Source organism: Suncus etruscus, chromosome 13, assembly GCF_024139225.1.
Source record: "Suncus etruscus isolate mSunEtr1 chromosome 13, mSunEtr1.pri.cur, whole genome shotgun sequence".
NCBI classification, from domain to species: Eukaryota; Metazoa; Chordata; class Mammalia; order Eulipotyphla; family Soricidae; genus Suncus; species Suncus etruscus.
Window position 1 is genome coordinate 60,404,509 of NC_064860.1, and position 12,030 is coordinate 60,416,538.

Below are 12,030 nucleotides of genomic sequence, written 5' to 3' on the forward strand. Positions count from 1 at the left end.
ATAACTGACTACATAAAATATGCTTATCATCATTAACTTTCATAATATAACAAAGAAATGCATATTAAGATATAGTATGCATTTAAATGGATATTAAAACCATAGTTAATACCAATATCCTCATTCAAATGGCTACAATGGAAACAGACACATTCAAGTGTGTAGGAAGCCATGGGACAACTAGTTATTGTCTACAATATTGTATATATTGGGACTATAAAATAATATGTTCATCTCCACTTTTAAGATTGAACATAATCAAATTGAATATATATTTTTATATGTCTGTATACTCTGATCAAATCAAATGACAAATACTTTCATGGGAAAGTTTTTCCCTAGTTAATAGTATCCAAATCAGATATCAAACCAGCTATCTATCTGTATAGTTGGATGGATTAGGAAAATAATATATATTCATATAATAGAATATTCTTATTGTAGAAGGTAGCCTCTCAGAGAGCTCTGAGTGATCTCAGCTTTCTGATATGCATAACTTCATATAATATCATCTCTTTGAGTAATTTTTCTTTCTAACCAATAATGCTTTTCATTGTGGAGGGAATAAAACATCTACTTCTTTTTTTTTTTTTTTGGTTTTTGGGCCACACCCTGTGACGCTCAGGGGTTACTCCTGGCTATGCGCTCAGAAGTTGCTCCTGGCTTCTTGGGGGACCATATGGGGCACCGGGGGATTGAACTGCGGTCCGTCCTAGGCTAGCGCAGGCAAGGCAGGCACCTTACCTCCAGCGCCACTGCCCGGCCCCAAAACATCTACTTCTTACAATTGGCTCTCTTTCTTTCCTTTGCTGGTTTTGATAATGCAAATTGCCATTACAGAAACTTTCATATAGTAACAAACTCAGGATAGCATCTGAGTAATAGCCACCTAGTATCTGAATACATTCTTCCCAATAACCCCAAAGGAACTATAGACTGCCAAAAAATTCATTAAGTGAGGTTAGAACTGGACACTTCCCAATCAGACTATCAGAAGAGAACTCAGTGCCTGATAGCTCTCTGTTTTGCAGGCTTTTAAGCAACCTTCTATAAGAAAATTCACCCAAGCTATGAATAGTTTGTTGATCAACAGAAAGTATAGGATATTAAATATCTGAGGTTTTGTGATAGATCTGTAGATGTTCTCTCATCACAATAGAGAACTTATGCACTCACCAATTAAAAGGAGAAATCTAAAGATTAACACATTGCTTTCATTTTATACAGTTGAATAAAAAAGTACTACATATTTAGCTTTAAATAGTAACTTGTTTCTTTCACTTCACAGTGCTCTGTCAGAAATTCGGATGTGGTACTTTTGGATTCTCCATTCAGGTTTCATCAGATCAATGCAGGGTGTTGGCCACCAACTGCCATGATCTCCTGAGATCAGAATTTTTAGTCAGATTAGTACATGTGAATTTTGATAGTATTAGGCTCCTTACAGTGCTGAGACAGGAGCAGAATTGTTCTTATTATCAACATGCCATTTTTAAATCGTCTAAAGGATGTCTAAAGTTTCTTCTTACCTCCATAATGTGAACACTTACCTTTTTATTTTATTTTATTTTGGATTTTTTTTTTTTTTTGGTTTTTGGGCCACACCCGTTTGATGCTCAGGGGTTACTCCTGGCTATGCGCTCAGAAGTCGCTCCTGGCTTGGGGGGACCATATGGGACGCCGGGGGATCCGTCCTACGCTAGCGCTTGCAAGGCAGACACCTTACCTGTAGCGCCACCTTCCCGGCCCCCTTTATTTTGGTTTTTGGTTCACATCCGGCAGTGCTCAGGGTTTACTCCTGGTTCAACACTCAGAAATCGCTCCTAGCAGGCTCCGGGGGACCATATGGGATGCCGGGATTTGAACCACCATCCTTCTGCATGCAAGGCAAATGCCTTACCTCCATGCTATCTCTCCGGTCCAATACTTACCTTTTAAAAGCCAACAACTGAATTTCTCTTATGATCCTAATGCTTCTAATTTTTTTTCTCATCACTTTAGTTAATCCCACCAAGAAAATTCAACATATGTAAACCTAAGAGTTTAAATCTGGAAAATCCTTTCATAATATCACATAAATGTGTGTCTAATGGAATGCTTAGTGTCTATTTGAGGAATAGAAATTTTAAAAGATATTTGAGAATCCTCTTTACTGAATGATATAGTTGAATTTCTAAACTAGGATACTGAATCAAAGAATTAAACTAAGGTAGAATGCAGATATGATTCCACCAATTTAATTGTATATGGTAGAGTTGAGAGGTAGTAAATTAGCAGCAGCTTTTGAGGGAGAAAATTAAGAAAGCACAGTGTTGTTCCTGGGGTGAGAGAATTATGATGTGGCTTCATATTATATTGGTTCCATTGGCCAATCTATCAGAATTTACCAAACAATATACTTTAAAATGATGAAGTGTGTTAATATACATGAAATATTAAAAATGTCATTAAATAGAATTTAATTATCCAGTTGTATGACATTTGCCTTACTGTCATCTTCCAGTATTATACACAACATCTGTCAAGCATTATCTTACTCAGAAATCAAGTTTTATGGGAGTCTAGCCAATGCAATTTTAGTTTTAGGTTCCCACTTGTTACACTGGATATCATTAAGTGTTGGGCACTAGAAGCTAGAAAGTACAGTTTCTTCAGTAGAGCCTAAATATTTCTTTTTATTTTTTGTCATATTAAGTAGGTCAAACAGATACATAAACAAATTTATACATATACATGCACAGACTAGTAGATAGTAGGCCTGGTTTCTAGTCTTATAATTTGCTAAATGGAGAGACTATATAAATTTGATCACATATAGGATCACTTCCAATTTTAAAAATTATTTGAGTTTTGACTTAAAAAAAGAAGCACTTCAGAATTGGATAAATCTCAATTGGGGGAAAACTGAATTATATAAATGATTCTTCAGAATCCAATTACAACAAAACCTTTTTAACTTATCTTTGGATCATTACATTGATAAGACAGCTACATTTATAGGGTAGACTTTTCTTTAATTACATATGTTTTTAAGATAATACTGGGTAAATAGGAAATGAATCAATTATTCTTAAATTCAAATTACCCCCTGAGATTAAAAGTGTGGTTCTTTATTCTTGTTACAAACATACTTAGTGTACTTATCAAAAATAAAATATACATAATTACTTAAAATTCTTAGCACATATGGGAAGGATTTTCAGATAATAAGCTGCAGGAACATAGTATTTATAAACAACATGTATTAAGTTATATATGTAGGACAAAGTTTAAGATCTGAACAACTTGCTGATATTTATTGATTATGTTTCCATACTAGGTATCACACCCAGAGAGAAATATAATTTAAATATAAAAGTATTTTATTAAGGATATTTCTTAGCTGATTTTTGCAGAAGATAGTATATATCATAATAAACTTTTTACTTACACAGAATTACATATCTCCCTCATAATTTCTTTACCCTAACAAAAAATGAAATGAAAAAAAAATTAAACACTGTCCTTCATTCTTCTGCTTCATGAGTTGAGAAATTTTAATAAAGTAGCTTTGGGTTAACTTATATTTCATCAGTTTTTGTATTTTATGTCCTATACTTTTTCTTAGAGGAAAAATATATCAGTACTATACTCCATTCCAAGAAAATACAACAGTGAATTCAACAAGAGAGTTATTTGTCTTTTGCCAAAAAACGTCTGCAGGCAATTAATTAGGAATAGTACTTTGGCTTATTTTCATTACGTATCTTGAGGTTTTTCTGCATTACTATTGAAAGAACTGTACAATTTGGACTTAATTTTCACAGTTGCAAGATGATAGCTCCTCTAGGAATTCCTCTGAGAGAAAAAGAGAGTAAAGAGTCATCCCAGGGTGTTGCTCTCTTTTATAATGATTTTATGGAAAGTCCCTGTCAGAAACTTCCACCAAATTTGTTATTGGCAAATTTGGGACACATTACAACTTTTTTCTGCATTGGAAGCTGCCAAGGCAAATTTTATAGATAAACATTTTTTGGATGGGTTGGGGATTGAATCCCAGACCCTAACACATGTAAGACAGATTTTCTAGCTTTAAGCCACATCCCAGAACCCTTAAACACATTTATATTTAGTTGGCATGGCTGTTAATTAAGAAATGAGAAGTGTAGGTGCCAGAGTGTGGGATACTTTTCCTGCATGTGACTGATTTGGGTTTTATCCATGTTGATCCCTGGCACCAAATATTGTCTTCTGAGTCCTATTAGGAATTATCCCTATGAAAAGGGAGAGATATAAGTCATGTGTACTACCAGATGTGACAAAAAATAAAAATTAAAACATATCTAGGTATTGGGCAGTATTGGTGATAGCTAGCAATGATCACAGTAAAACTTATACTGACCAATTCTTTTTCCATTTATCATTTATATTGCAGTTACATACACATATTTGGGCTACTTAATTTTGCTTACATTTTTTATTTATTTACACAGAATAATTTATTAAAAAGCAAGCATTTTCTCAAATGAAGATAAACCTCTTTTATTCATCAAGGTCTCCATGTATATATAAATGTATGAAGATAATATGTGTAACCTTTGGTTTATAGCTTAAACAGAAAATCACTTCCTGATAATCTTAGCTTGCATTGTTCTTCAGAATTAGTAAAAGCTTATAATTTTTCCTTGCAATCAAGTATGTTGAATCAGAAAATATTTATCATTGAATATCAACAACAGGGAATTCACAAACTTATATAAAATATTGTCAGAAGAATAAGTCATAAATACAAAGAGGAAGGTATGAGTAAAAATTAGGGTAGCACAGTGAAAGAAAGCTTAAAACCAGGGAAGAGTTTTTTTAAAGACATATAAAGTGGAGTGAGTTAATATCAGTAACAATTCTCATGTATATTTATTGATAAAAAATTAAAATGTAGAATTAGAAACATTAGAAAAAATATATTTTAATAATATACAAGGTAGTATATTATATAATAATATAATGTAACATAAATTTATAAACCAAATTTATACCTTGAATCTGAATAAAATATTTAGGCAACTAGAAAGACTCTTCCCCATAATTATATTATCTTCAAAGTTTCTTAGATATTTGATAAATACAAAACATATTATAATATGTTAAGACATATTATAATATGCTTTTTCTACTCAAAAATAAGTAGTAAGGCCGTTAGTAAACCAATAAATTGTTGCTGAAAAATATACTAAGCATTTTTATGAAAAAACATTTATATTCTTATTGGTTTCTTGTACTAAATGTGAGACAAAGTTTAAATAATTTATTTAAATGTACTGTACAAACAATGGTCTAAGCCAGGGGTCTCAAACTCAATTTACCTGGGGGCCGTAGGAGGCAAAGTTGGGGTGATCCTTGAGTGCAAAGTCATTAGTAAGCCTTGGACATTGGGGGGTGTGATCCAAACAACTAAAACAAAACAAAACAAAACAAGATTCCTCTAGGGCAGGGCCACAAAATGTTGTAGGGAGGGCTGCAAATGGCCCACGAGTTTGAGACCCCTGGGCAATGGTTTGTTGTTCCTCTATATTTAAACCACTTAGTGATAAAGTGATAAATTTTAAGGGTAGGTATTGGTGAACAGTTTTTAATGACAGAAAGCACTGTTTCTTTTTTCTAACAGCTGTGTCCTCATCACTATTTATGTACCCCAAAACACTTTCCCCTAAACCCAATCTTGTTATTCAAAGAAAAGTTATTAATACTTATAAAAGTGCAGTCAAAGTGACTTAAAATAACCTAGTCTTTAATTTTCACAATATCCTGAATGTTTACCAAGGCATTTCTTGTCTTTTGTTGTTGTTTGTTTGTTAAGAGCCACAAATGGCCATGCTCAGAGGTTACTCCTGATTATGAACTTGGGAGCACTTGGAGAGCACAGTGAATCATTTGGGATTCCAGGGTTAAACCCTATGTTGATCACCTGCAAGGCGAACACCTTATCTTCTGTACTATTGCTCAGTCACCCTATCATATGGGATTTTGAGAAGATAATAGTCTTGCTTAAGTTAGAGTTGCTAACTGACAAAGTCAACTATGGTTTCCTTCACCTGATTACAGTTTTCCTCTTAATATATATTACTAGTGTTGATAGTGTATATAGTATATACATAATGTAGAGTAAGCTATGCAATAAGAGTCTGTCTTATTTTGTGCCTTGCGTATTTTTCATTGTTTTCTTTTTTCAAAAGCAGAAAAGCATTTCCACTGAGAAGCCTGAAAATGGCCTTAGGTAAAATAGCTTTTTACTCTACAAATACCTGCTCAGTTTCTGTCATTCCTGCTCAAAATTTTTTTTCATACAAGTTAAGTATATTTGTTTTATAAATCCACAGTTTTTCATGTCTGCGTTCTAAGAAAAGACAGTTTAATTCAATGTTATTATAAGCATAGTAATGTCACACAAATTCAGTGATTTCAATGTTCTTATTGGCTAAAGCAGTTCCTGATACTGGACATTTATTTCACACACACAAAAAAAAAACCATAATATTAGAGAAAATTTTCAAGAATTTTCAAGACTTTGTTATAAAAAAATCTAACCAATAATATACAGAATAGTGCAAAATGAATAGAGTCAAATTCTAATTTAGACATCTACAGAGCCAGAAAAAATAGATCAGGGACATTACTGGGTTAATTGGCTGGCTTTTTTAGCCACATAGAAAAAAGCCAAACATTGCAGTTTTGTTCATCAAGACTCTTATCTTAGCATACACTTTGAGCTATTTACAAAATTTAGAATATTTTCCATCAACAATAGTGTCTGACTGGTATAAGAATAGAAACCAACCAATTCAATAAATTTATAAGATGAAGCTAACAACTTCTGAATAAAGGACCTGGAAGAAACTGATATATTAAAATAAAGGGCAACAGATAAGAAGGTACTATTTAGATAAAAATGTGTACAATTTTCTGACAACTCTACTTAATTTTATTGCTATCAGTTTATGTTTTATTTGGCTTGAGTGCATTACTACATTTTTAAAATAAAAATTGTTCATTAATCTCACACTATGGGGTAAATATTATCATTTTTTTCAAAAACATTTGCCTCTAAATGTATTTTAATTTATTTTGTGTGGATATTGGGGCATCCAACTATGCTCACAATTTAGTTTTGTGAGTTCAAGGATAATTTTTGCTAGTGCTTGGGGAACTATATGAACTGTTGGGGCTAGAAAGCATTAAGCCCTATGCGTATTTTTGTTTGTTTGTTTGTGGGCCATACCCGGTGACGATCAGGGGTTACTCCTGGCTATGCACTCATATGAGATGCTGGAGGATCTAACCATTGTCCATCCTAGGTTAGCATGTGAAAGGCAAACGCTCTACTGCTTAGCCACCACTCCTGCCCCAATATATTTTTAGAGACAGATATTTAGTTTAAAACCTTGCCTGTGATCTTTTTGCATCCTTCACAGGATGGGTCAACAGGTTTAAAATGCACAAAGAATTTACTAAGCATTATGTGTGATGGACAAAGAAACAGGCATAGATACTTTCAGAAGATTCCCCCCAAAAGTGATTTCATAAGAAGTATCTGATCTTAATAAATCTGACTCCAGAGTTAGCTCTTAACTTCCTAAACAGGGTTTTTATTCTTTGATTTCTGTTAGGATGCAATGATATTTAAAGGTTAATTTATACATACGTGCCTTGCCTTCCTTGTGGACATATTTTAAAATAATAATATCTTTATTTAATCATCATGATTACAAACATGGTTGTAGTAGGGTTTCAGTCATAAAAAAGAACACTGCCCTTCACCAGGGCAAGCTTCTCACCACCAGTTTCTCCCCCATTTCACTCTTCCCCATCTTTTCCTGCCAGCCTTTGAGTCAGGTATTCTATTTATCTCACCCACTTCCATTGTCATGATAGTTGTCAGTCTAGTTATTTCTCTAACTACACTCACCACTCATTGTGGTAAGCTTCATATCATGGGTCAATGAAGAATACTCATCTCTATTGTCTTTGTGCAATATTACAGTAATGTCTTTTATTTTTCTTAAATCGCACAGATGCATGAGACTAGTGTCTATCTCACTCCCTCTGACTTATTTCACTCAGCATAATAGTTTCCATGCCCATTCATGTATAGTAAAATTTCATGACTTCTTCTCTCCTGATGGTTGCATAGTATTACATTGTGTATATGTACCACAGCTTCTTCAGCCACTCATCTGTTGAAGGGCATCTGGATTGTTTCCAGATTCTGGTTATTGTAAATAGTGCTGCAATGGATATGTGTGCAGAAGACAATTTTGTATTGTATTTTTGCTTTCCTAAAGTATATCCCTAGGAGTGGGATAGCTGGATCATTTGGGAGTTCAATTTCCAGTTTTTGGAGAAATTTACATATTAATTTCCATAAAGGTTGGACTAGCCAACATTCCCACAAATAGTAAATGAGAGTTTCTTTCTCCCCCACATACCCACCAGCACTGATTGTTCTTGTTTTTTTCTTTTTTCTTTTGTGATGCATGCCAGAATTTGTGTCATAAGCCTTGTGGACATTTTTTTTTAATGGCAGGAATTTAACTCTAGAATGTAGTCTTTGATCCCTCACCCTCAGGTAGGAGAGAGATATAGGGATTAAGGTGCTTTTCTTGCTAGAAGCAGACCATAGTTTGATCCTTGGCACTACACATGGTCCTCTGAGAACCACCAGGAATGATCCATGAGTCTAACGCTAAATGTTAGCCTTGAGCTTTGTCCTGTGTGGCACAAAAAAAAAGAAGAAAAAAAAGGGAAGGAAAATGAAAATGAGTTTTCTTGCCATATACTATGAATTGAGTTGTATTTCACAATTGTTATATCTCAATATCATTCATTTGTTAATGCCTAGAAATTATGACTTTAATATGAGCATGAAGATAATCCTAAGAAAAGGAAAAAAAACATGCTTGATAATTTTTATCACAATTCTACCCTGAGGGAGCTAAGTGGCAGTTTATTAATGAAAAGCTAATTAGTTTCATTTTCTCATATTCCAGAAAAAATAAGAGAGTTAACCACAGAAAATTAAACTATGTTAACTATAAATCTAGTTGATTAAGAAAAATCATCCCTGGAGTTACCTATAGAAGCAAAGAATCACCAAAAAAAATATTGTTGAGTAATGAGAGAAAGGTCTCTTTTGGGGAATAGTTCACAAATGTCATGGCACAAAATACTTACTGATTAAAATATAGATCTCTAGGCCCTACCTCAGTAAAAGATGGTCCTGAGAAATTGTATTATTAAACATATATAGATAATAATTATACTGTTTTTCCAGGGATCAGATTTGAAGACTTAGTCTTCTTTACTAATTAACATATATAGCTATAGATATTAACATGTAAATATATATTTGGGGGCTTTTTTGAGGGGGCCTCACCCGGTGACGCTCAGATGTTACACCTGGCTATGCGTTCAGAAATCGCTTCTGACTTGGGGGACCATATGGGAAGCTTGGGGATTGAACCACTGTCAGTCCTAGGCTAGCACAGGCAAGGAAGATGCCTAACCGCTTGCGCCACCACTCAGGCCTCTAACATGTAAGTATTTTAAAATATATACTTTCATATAGCACAATATACATAAAACTATTAGGAGTAGGGCTCAAAGGATATTAGAGTAAGTAAGACATTTGTCTTGCATGTGGCCAGCCTGGGTTGAATTCCTGGCATTCCATATACTTTGCCTTAGCAAAGTACTCCAAGATTAAAGGTTGAGTGCCTAACCAGAAGTAATCCCTGAGGTGTGACTCCCAAAACAAACAAAGAAAAGCCCATCAGGAGTAATTTTTAAATTGTTTACTCTATAATATTGTGCATATACAATGAGAATCTTGGTATATAATAGATCCAGAAGTGACAGTACATTGCATGCAGTTTACATGGGCTTGGTTGTTACTGTTACATATTGCTCCCCCAAACCTTATCAGGAGTAATTCCTGAGTGTAGTATCAGGAGTAAACCTTGAGCACTGTCAAAGATTAAAATGACAAGATCTTTCTGAGTAACAGAAGAAAAAGTGAACAAAACTTTACCCAAATGTAAAACAAGTTTTAGAGTAGTAGGGAACCTCTGCTACTGGACTTTCAAATGATAATAAAAATAAGCTAACTAGACAAGTCATACTAGGAATATTAGTAGTTATATTAGAAATATTGGTGGTCAATATTAAGATCATAAAACCAGTGAGAAACAGCACCTCCCAAATAAATATAGGCAAAGCTATATTTATTATAAATAGATGAAGATGAGCTTATCATACATAAAATGGTGAATGATAGAAATTTATAAAAGCAAAAATTAGTTCATTAGATCAGGATTTAGAAAATGAGAATATATGTCATAAACTCTCCCAGTTGAAAAAGAAACACAGCAAGTCAAGCTTTAAATACAAATTCAGAGGCACATTTTTTTCATAGATGAGTAGTTGGAAAATTCATCTATGGTTGTATCTGCTTGCTCCAACAATTTTCTCAAGATTTTGCCAACATTCTCAATTGTTCCTGAGCCTGTGATTCATCAGATAGTCAATGCTTAACCATGAATCAATCATTTGGCCTCGAGTAAATGGTGAACTGTATTGGCTAAAACTCTAAATCAGTCACAATGGACCATGACCAGCCTTGTCCAAAGTCACAATTTCCTCTAATACCAGTATTTCAAGAAATATTGTCATTGTTTTTACATGCTGGAGAGGCTTTTATTAAAAAAATGGGGGGCTCTATAAAGTAAAATAGCAAATAAGTCACAAACACACAATTATTTCAATAATGTTACAATAAGGTAGAAATAAAAGGAAAATGAAGAGCAGGGGTCCAGGTATTTTTTTCCCCCAGGGGAGAGCGCAAACGCTCTTTACTACCTCTCTCACTACCACAAATTATGCAGTCAAGTTTCCCACATTTGAGGAAATTGCAGGGGTCAGCACACCCGGAGTGCAATGAACAAGCCTCGCCCTGGGGAAACCACCTTCGTGATCATGGTATCTCCCCTGCCAGGTAAGTATAGGTTCAAGGTATTGTAATTAATTTTATTTGTCATTTTTAAACCTTGCCCACAGAAGAGGTACAGTGAAATAAGAAAATGGTGGGAATGAGAAATTTTAAGGTAGTAAAAAAGGGTTCAGGGGTTATGTAACTTTTTTTATTGACCCCAAACTTATATCTGATGGACAGCAGGACTTCTTTAATCTATCACTGAGGTGGATAGCAAGAAAACAGCTTTTTACTATGTGCAGTTATGAAAAGAGCAAAGTCAAAGTCAATGTTTTTGCTGGGCTATTGGTATAAAGAGGCAGCCTGTGGAGCCCAGTAACAAAGCACCATAGACCAGTCCACCACCAGCCAGTGAACAAAGAATATATTTCCAGACATTCAGAAACCATAAGATGGATGAGTATGGCATGGGAACAGATTTGACCATCATTCACTGGAGAGGCAGTGAAGGGATAGGAAGAACAAAATCTTGCATGTGAAAAAAACAGAGAGAAACCTGGACAAGGAACAGGTCTTAGGCCCACTATTTAAAATGCACAATGTTATAACTTCATAAATATCTGGCATTTGGTATGTAAAACTTTCATATGGGACTCAAGGACCCACAAACTCAGGATCTAAACCCGGTTTCGCACAGACAATACTAGTGGAAAGAAATTGTATGAAACCAACATCCATAGCTCGTCTGCTATTCCTGATATGTAGATAGAATAACCTTTGTGAAAGATGGTGTAAGACGTCAGAGGAAAAGAGGCTACAAAAGAGAATGGAAAAAGATCACTAGGTATCCTACATTACTCTTCTCCTATTTTCTATTTCAACTACTGCTATTTTGGATCGTTAGATATAACTTAGAAGCATTCACAATCCAAGCTAAAGATGATATGAACCTTATATATTACACATTTATGATGAATAGTGCAGAGAATAAACTTCTTTCCATAATATAATTTTAATAGAAATGAGTGATAATTAAACTAGTTTTCAGGACTGGAATTTAATTTCAG

The 12,030-nt window shown here is 34.2% G+C and overlaps 1 non-coding gene across 1 annotated transcript; it reads right to left on the reverse strand.

The window, feature by feature from the left end:
- Nucleotides 1–10,865: 10,865 nt before the first annotated feature.
- Nucleotides 10,866–11,034, reverse strand: LOC126026859 (U1 spliceosomal RNA). The gene has a single exon (XR_007502067.1). It is a non-coding gene; the product is annotated as a U1 spliceosomal RNA (small nuclear RNA).
- Nucleotides 11,035–12,030: the final 996 nt, after the last annotated feature.